This window comes from Podarcis tiliguerta (genome assembly GCF_965153285.1).
Source record: "Podarcis tiliguerta genome assembly, chromosome: 2".
In the NCBI taxonomy this organism is placed as follows: domain Eukaryota; kingdom Metazoa; phylum Chordata; class Lepidosauria; order Squamata; family Lacertidae; genus Podarcis; species Podarcis tiliguerta.
Window position 1 is genome coordinate 116,858,954 of NC_139535.1, and position 8,635 is coordinate 116,867,588.

At 46.2% G+C, this 8,635-nt stretch overlaps 1 protein-coding gene across 1 annotated transcript in view; it reads left to right on the plus strand.

Annotated features, from left to right (window-relative positions):
- The window catches only part of LOC310671915 (rho guanine nucleotide exchange factor 11-like), a 79,007-nt gene that overhangs the window by 1,937 nt on the left and 68,435 nt on the right, over positions 1–8,635 (plus strand). The gene's annotated exons all lie outside the window — the stretch shown is intronic.

Below are 8,635 nucleotides of genomic sequence, written 5' to 3' on the forward strand. Positions count from 1 at the left end.
CACTCTCCTCCTGAGGTTTCCAGCAACATTCAGAAACTTTGCTGCCTCTGGCACTGCTGCCATATTCTAAATATATAAATATCAGAGTGGTTTACAGCATTAGAAAAACATAATGTGATAAAAAAGTGACAAAAAAATAGAACAAAAATCCATGTTTTAAAGCAGCACAGAATAATTAGGTAAGACGGCCTCTTAAACCGTCAATATAAAAACAACTGATATATGGGGACCTTAATAACAACTAGCAGATCCAAAATGCAGAAGGGCAGCAGACAAGCAGCCATACCTATTAAATATACAAGCATGTATTTATAAATAGCAGCAGCACTCACACTTCGGCTGCTACCCCCTCCAACTCAAGCTCACACTAAACAGTGGGGCAAAATTTGTTCATGCCCTCCTGGAGCTCTCTGCTCTCACAAGGGAATGCCCACAATTACCCTTCTCATTCACAATACCCATAAACAAGCCATGAAGCTTGTGGGTAGGGTACGGTTGAAGTGAATGGAATAGAAAATGATAGACATGAAAAGAGAAAGTGTGAAATATTGGGGGGGGGAATAAGGGAGGAGTCTTGTGGAATATTTACGTCAATATGAGTACAATGGTTTTATAAGCAGGTAGTTTCCAAGAATATGGTTGTAGCCAATACACTCTACTGAATGTCAAAAAGGGAATGATAAAAAGCTATGCAGCTGCATTTGACTGTGCTGCTAGAAGAGTACTTTTAAAATATTGCAGAATATTGAACATATTCCATGTTGTTGCCAAATCTGCCAAGTTTTTTGCTCCTGTAACACAGAATCCTCTAGATTACAATCTCCCATTCTCCTCTATGCACACATGTATTCCAAACTGATGGCTGGGGTGTGGTTTGGATTAGGGGGATCAACCAGGTTAGTTTTCTCTTTTTTGTTTTTGTTTCTTTCTGTGTATGTGGTTTTTACATTTTTTAGAATTTAATTTTTTTAAAAAAGCAACCAAATACAATATTGTTTCTAATCCCAGATAATAACCCCTTCCTTTTGTTTATTATCTGTTTCTGTTTCCATGTTCTTGAGCAGGAAAGCAAATTTAGGTTTGATTAGAATGGAAGGTTTATTTCAATTTTCACAATAAAAATCCAAAACCATTGGATCCTGCCCACTTGCTTCAAATTGTAGTTTTTCAGCTCTCTCTGCTGCAAACCCCACACCTTCAGCGTGGGTTCAGGGTCATGGGTTTGAGCCACACATTGGGCAGAAGATTTCTGCATTGCAGGGGGTTGGACTAGATGACCCTTGTGGTCCCTCCCAACTCTACAATTTTATGATTCTAAGAGACATCTCAGTGTATTGCTTTGCTTCAGATGGGACCCACATTTGTCCCATCAAAGTAGGGGGGAAGTCTCCTCATTTGGAACTTCTCAGGCTGCTGCCATCTCTCACCTCTCCTCTCTTTAGATTTGAAGAGAGCTTTCTGCCTCTCACCTCCAACTTGGTGATAATGGATTCTCTGGGTGGGGAGACCCACTTTCACTTTGCACATCTGAATGCTCCCAGGCAGGTCGCCTGGAAGCATGAAAGAGACCAGGCAGGAATCTATGGCAGTCCAGCTTGTGTCTAACTTTCCATTTCTCTGTCTGTCTCCTGCTTTCTCCTTGGTTCATTCAGCTCTTGACTGACCATCTGGGAAGTGAGACTATCCAGGCAAGCAGCTGTGAGGTGCAGCAAGCCAGGCAGTAGCAGGAGCAGGTGCTTCAGCAGACAGCTGGCTGGATGCTCTTCAAAAAGGCACAGCCCTGTCCCTGGCTTTCCGGAGAAAAGTGTGAGGGATGAGAGACCAAGAGGCTACAGACTAAAGTGTTCCCTGGAAGAAAGGGGGAGGGGGGTTCAGGACATGTCTGCTAAGTCTCCAGTGCCTGCAAGTTCTCTGTTAATGTCCCTGGATCTCAGCTCACCAGCACACCAATGGAGACAGGAATAGCTGCTCTGTGCCTAAACAGAGAAAGGGTCATGGGGAAGGCAAAGACACCCACCCCAAGTCTCCCTTTCGGGTGTGGGAAGGCCGAGTTCAAATCACTGTTGGGCCAGGAGGTTCACTGTGTGGCCTTGAGCAAGAGACACCCCCTCTCAGACTAGTCTACCCTGTGTAGTTATTTCCAGTATAAAGTGAGGTAACACCCATTCAGATTGCCTTGGCACACATGCCATAGCTGTGACTGCTGCCACCAGTGAGGAAGCCAAGCCCATTTAAAAAGTTACAGCAGGCATGCTTTGTGTTTTTTGTGAAGCTCTCCATTCAAGGGCTTCCCTATACTCTTCTTTGGGCATAAACATTTTTTCTGTGGCACCTGCAACATCAGAGCATCAGGGATCCGTGGCCTGGAAGGTGGCCCACTGACATGGTGCTCACAGGCCATCTAATTTTTATCAGGGAGATAATGTGGGGAAAGGTCTTTGGTCATGTTCTTTAGATCTGCTTTGAATGTACGGCGTGTACACAGCCTGAGTGTGCATACATCAAATGAAGCTCCGCAACACACTAGAATTACCTTCCAGATTTAACCTAAAAACCCCAACATAGAATTGGTTTACAATTCTGGTAACAACTCAACAACTCGCCCTTGGTGTGCTTCTTGTCCAGAGGACAGCTGGGTATGTGCCATGCAGGACATTACAGTGGTGACCTCTGTTTGTTCCCAGCACTTGATGTTCAGTGTTAGAACTGCTTCTGAATGTTTCACTGAAACCAAGGATCTTGTCAAGTCCAGCACTCTGGCCTCAGCCTCACTTCCCAAGAGCAGACAGCAGAGTCTTTCACTGATCCCTCTGTATTTGCCCAGCACAGTTCCAATTATAGAGAATTTCTGTGGGCAGGGCCAGGTTAATTATGGTTTAAGGGCAAATACTCTGAAGTTATCTGGAGATTCCCACTGTGAGAACTACGCCTGTCTTTTTGCCTGCCCCAGGGATTGCTCCAAGGCTGTCTGTTGCTCAGAAATACACCTGCTGTCCTGCCATCATAACACAGGAGGGTAGCAACCGGATTATAAAGCCTTGGAGGACAATGGCATCTTTTCCAGTATGATGAGATTCCCGCTTCCTCTGCTGCAGGTCTTTAGCAATGGAGCTGAGTGGACGGGGGAATCAGCATTAGTACATGCCTGCATAGTGAGGAAGCAACATATATTATTAACTGCTTTCCCATGTCCCTGGAAGGATCTTGACCTGAACACATAGCTGAGGAGGACTGTTCCAGACTTCTGGAGCCAACCTGGGTTGTGCTCCAGAAGAGAAATTGCCAAATATGGGGAAGGCGCAAGGATCAACGCCCCCCTCCAAAGGAGAGGGACTCGGCTGAGACCAAACCCGCTGCAGTCTGGGTGGGGTGGAGACTGAAGGGAACTGGAGCATCCTCTTTTCTGAGAGGCCCCCGTGAGCCTCCACCCCCCCCCAAGGCAGCGACAAAGCGGGCTGGGTGCCCATTTGTGTGCGCACCCTGTAACTGCCTTTCCAAAGTGCCACTCCGGATCAGCACTGCCCACGAGCCCCTGGCGCAAAGGGAGCGGGGATAAAAATAGATGCATCTGAAGGTTAAAAATAGCCGGCCTAACTAGGCACACAATTTGCAAGGCAGTGGCAAGGCACTACTGTAGAGGTGGCGGTGGGAGAGAGGTCTGGGAGCAGTGGGGGGCATAAAGCGCTTGCACAGATCAAGGCCTGCAGGCATCAGGATTCAGGTCTGGGGTAAGAATGATGACTGGCGAGTTCCTGCCTTCGGTGACAGCTGCTGCCCTTGGGAGTACAAAAGCCAGGCTCCCATCCCAGTTTTGGGAGCGAAGCCTCGCATGCGAAGAGAGGATTTGCTCTAATGTTTACCATGTGTTTCTGTTTCTCAGTCCTTGGGACGTGCTGTGACACACACACCCTTTCATGTTGCTGCATCCAGTGGCATAGCACGGGGTGCCAGCACCCAGGGCCACACGGAGGGGGTGGGTGGGAGGCAGGGAATGAGACAGAGTAGGCATGTACTGAGTCACCCAGAAGATCGCAGCTGCAGAGATAAGAAAAGAAGAGTCATTGTCTGGAGAGGCTACTTCCTGGTTTGCATGGAGAAGCCATTTTAAACGGAGACCAGCAACAGAAGCACGCAGCTGTAGAGGCAATACTGGGTGTTGAAATTTTGCACCATCTAACAATTTTGCACCCAGGGCAAACACCCCGGTGGCCCCCCATGCTACGCCACTGTCTGCATCCACACTTAGCCAGAGGGTAGCTGGGTGGCAGCCAGTACCCCTGTTTTGCCACTGGGCCCCTGTCTCCCTGCAAGTCATGCACCTTGGCTGGGGATTGCTTGACTTCATGGTGCCACCTGCTGATAGAAAAGTAACACAGCACATCAATGGGGAAGGCTTAATTTACTTTGCTTCTGGTTGGCCTCACAGGAGCAAAATGCAAAGCTTGAAATGTTAGCTGCGGAGGCTAAATGAGGGGCCACTCCAGATTGCCAGGGGTTGGGAGAGGGTTAGAGGGGTTTTTTGGCAGGTGTATGAAACTGACAAAATAATAACGCATTAGTGCTAAATTTATACTGGACTGTCCACACACCATTCAGTTTTATTTGTTATGCAATGCATCCCCAATCTTATTGCAACATTGCTGTCTGGAGGGACACTCCTTCAAGACACTGCAACAAAAACAGCACACAAAAAATGAACTGGGACATTTGTGGTTTAAAAACTTGCAGGATTGGAAATGAAGCAGTTTGTCTGTGATGGCTAGGGCTGGTTCGAGTTGTAGTCCAACAACATCTGGAGCAACCAAGATTCAGCAACCTTCACACCCAGTTGGTGAAGGCTGGTATAAAGCAACATCTCGCCAGGTCCTGCTTTATCCCATATTCTTTTAAACATGTTATTGCTTTATATAAGTATTTATTGTCATGTGAATTGCTTTGAGAAGCAATTCATCAATTAATATTAATGGCAAGGGAATCCAGCACAGGTCAGATTTTCTAAAACGGTCACATTAGCCCTATTTATTTTGGGAAAGACCAAAGCCTCTACATAAAATCCCAGAAGTAGCAACATAGGCCACATTCACAGCATATCACTATGATACCACTTTAAACAGGCACGGCTTCTACCAGAGAATTCTGGAAGCTGTAATTTGTTAATAGGAGACTCTGATTCCCCTCACAGAGCTACAATTCCCAAGGTGAATCACCAATCAATTCCACGACACAGGAAACTCTGGGAACTGTAGCTCTGGAAGAATAAGCAGTCTCCTGGCAATTCTCAACACCCTTAACAAACTACAGCTCCCAGAATCCTTTGGGGAAGCCATGACTGTTTAAAGTGGCATCATAGTGTTTTAAATGTATGGTGTGAATGAGGCCATAGTGTCCACAACTCAGGAGTTCCTGGGAGCGTCTGAATATCAGTGCATTCTCTCAGTAAGAACGTGAATCCCAGTCCAATGTAGTCACATGAATGAGCCCCAATGAGTTCAATGTGGCTTATACTCAAGTAGGCCCAGAATTGCAAACGAAGTTTAATTTAATCATGAAGTGGCAGGGAGCATGTGGAAATTGATCATTGGCAACAGCGCTTCTCAGGGTACTTTCGGCAGAGGCTCAGGCAGGGTAAACTATGCAACAATTCCAAGAAATGAGAAAGGAAAGGAAATATTTCGTCACGCAAGATATAATTCACTTAGTGGATTTATTGCCTCAATATGTGGTGATGACCACACATTCAGGGACATTTGGTTTAGCTGGGTTATAAAACACAATTGCCAAAATGGTGCCTCCGTGATCAGAAATAGACTAGATGTTCAGCTACCAGCTGGGACCGACTCCATCTTGCTCTGCTTAGGAGGTTCCCTGGGAAATCTGGCTGGGCGTTACTGGAAGCAGTTCAGTAGACAGAACTTGGTCTGAAACCTCCTGAGGCAAATTTTGAATTCTTAATCCCCCCCCCCCCCATGCGTGAACATCTCTCTCATTTCAAACACATCAAGCTCACTAGTTTCATGAGGGTGGGCAGGAGGCCATCCAGGGAATGTGAGGGGAATGGCAGCAGCTGATGAGCGGAGCCCCTAGTTTAAAAGAAATAATAAATCCCTTTCAGCTGAAGCTCCAAGGCTGCTGGTTGAGATTAAAAATGGTCGCTGCAGCAGTGGCTTCCTTCGCTGAGGGGCTTGAAGTAGACAGAGCTCAAGGTCCTGTTTTATCCTATTAACTATACACTTGTGTTTTAAAACTTAGTCCTGAGCAGGACTCAGTAGCTGAGGGAGGCAAAAGGAAGAGCAGAGCAAAAGACGCAGGAAGCATCAGGCTGAGGAAGTGGCCAGATGTGATTAATAAAGATCTCCTCGAGAATCACTGAAATCTTTTTTCTCATGAAGAAGATACCAAAATCCCTTGCAACTTTACTACTAGCAAGCTGCTGAATTCTGTGGTTTGGATTAGATCAACTCCCTATTCCTATTTTTACCTCCTGTTTAAGGTTTCTGCATAGTTTTATTGACCCCAGATGTCAACAGCCCTGAATACCTCCATTTGAAGCAAGTTCAGGCACTTTGTGAAATGGGCCTCTAGTTTGTGTACCCCCACCCCTGCCAAACTAGAGGCCCCTTTGGCCAAGATAGGCTTCCCACTCCTGATACAGTGTGATAGGCCAAGGCTGCAATCCTGTGCACACTTACCTGGGAGTAAGCTAGGGAGATCATGGCACAGCTACCCTGAGCTGTGTGGAATTGGACAGGTCACCCTGGCACCTGAGGAACATGCAAGGTAAAAGGTAAAGGCCCCTGGATGGTTAAGTGCAGTCAAAGGCGACTATGGGGTGCAGTGTTCATCTCACTTTTCAGGCTGAGGGAGCCGACATTTGTCCACAGACAGCTTTCCAAGACATGTGGCCAGTATGACTAAACTGCTTCTGTCGCAATGGAACACGGTGACAAAAGCCAGAGCGCACAGGAATGCCATTTACCTTCCCGCCGCAGTGGTACCTATTTATCTAATCGCAATGGTGTGCTTTTGAAGCTTGGCAGAAGCTGGGACTGAGCAAAGGGAGCACACCCCATGGAGCAGATTCCAACCACCGACCTTCCGATCAGCAAGCCCAAGAGGCTCAGTGGTTTAGAAACAGTGGTTAATTAACAGAAGCAACACAACAAAGCTCTGCAGGCCACATAGGAATTTCACAGGCCATCTGAGTGCACATTCAGCAACAAGCCAGTAAGAGGTGGGGAGTGCAGACAATATGCTGAAACTTATCGCAGGAGCTAGAGTTTTTAGTTACTGTTTTTTTAAGGCAAGAAGCAGATACTTGCAAGGATCCAAATTGTGCCAAATATATTCCATGTGCAATAAAAGAAACAACATTGTGCCTCATATCCAAACAGCTAGGTCTTTTAAGTCTTGCTTTCCTGTTTTTTAAAATGCCCTACAACCAGCTTTACAACTCCAGAATATGAAGGATTTTTGAAGGTTTTCATCTGGCAATAAGCTACTCACACAAAGCCTCCCCTCCTCCACCAACAATTCTTTTATTAAAAATTGCTTCCATTTTTTGCTCGCTGCTCCCTCCCTTGCATGAGATACGTAGTTTGATCTGGTGTCATGTTAAATCCTTTTCAATGAGGCTTTAAGTCAGGGGTGGGCAACCTATGGCCCTCCAGATGGTGATGGACTCCAGCTGCCATCAGCCCAGCCAGCATGTCGAATGGTTAGAGATGATGGGTGTCAAGAGCCCAGCAACTTCTGGAGGTGCCCTGTCTCTGTTTTAAGCATTCATAGGAATGCTATGTTAAGATGATGAAGAAGAAGAGTTTGGATTTGATATCCTGCTTTATCACTACCCGAAGGAGTCTCAAAGCGGCTAACATTCTCCTTTCCCTTCCTCCCCCACAACAAACACTCTGTGAGGTGAGTAAGGCTGAGAGACTCCAGAGAAGTGTGACTGGCCCAAGGTCACCCAGCAGCTGCATGTGGAGGAGCGGAGACGCAAACCCGGTTCCCCAGATTACGAGTCTACCCCTCTCAACCACTACACCACACTGTTAAGATACTTCCCCCCCCGACCGAAGAGCTGATAACATGTGAGGTGTTGCGATACTGAAGGAAAAAGAAAATTTTAGGTGAGAAATACCTGATTTTGAAATGTTTTTTAAAACAATATTGAAAAATTAAATTTCCTTGCAACATCCCCCCCTTCATCAATTCTGTGGTTGAGATCTTATTTTGGAAATAAATGTAAAAGCTGGCTTGTATACAGCCACTCACTTGGTCACCAATAGTAAGAATCGTCTCCAGCTGAACAAGCAAGGAACGTTTTGAAAACTGAGAAAGAACCAGTTCTTGCTTAAAAGCTGCTGCTATATCAGATATGGGAGGCAACAGGCAAGGCCCTTAGCTTACTTAGGACTGTAGTTTGGGTCCCTCCCCTCCCAGAACTGCCTCCCCCTGTGCTTGTTCTATCAATGCGATGTTATTCAAGAATTGATACCCGGAACTGCCCTTCCCCATCTCCCCTCCCTGTTTCTGTTATGTCTATCAGACTGTACATTACATTGTTTGAAAATGCAAGTCACCATGGTGAAGGGCAGGAATTAAATAATAAGGAAGTGTAGGTAGAATCATAGAATCA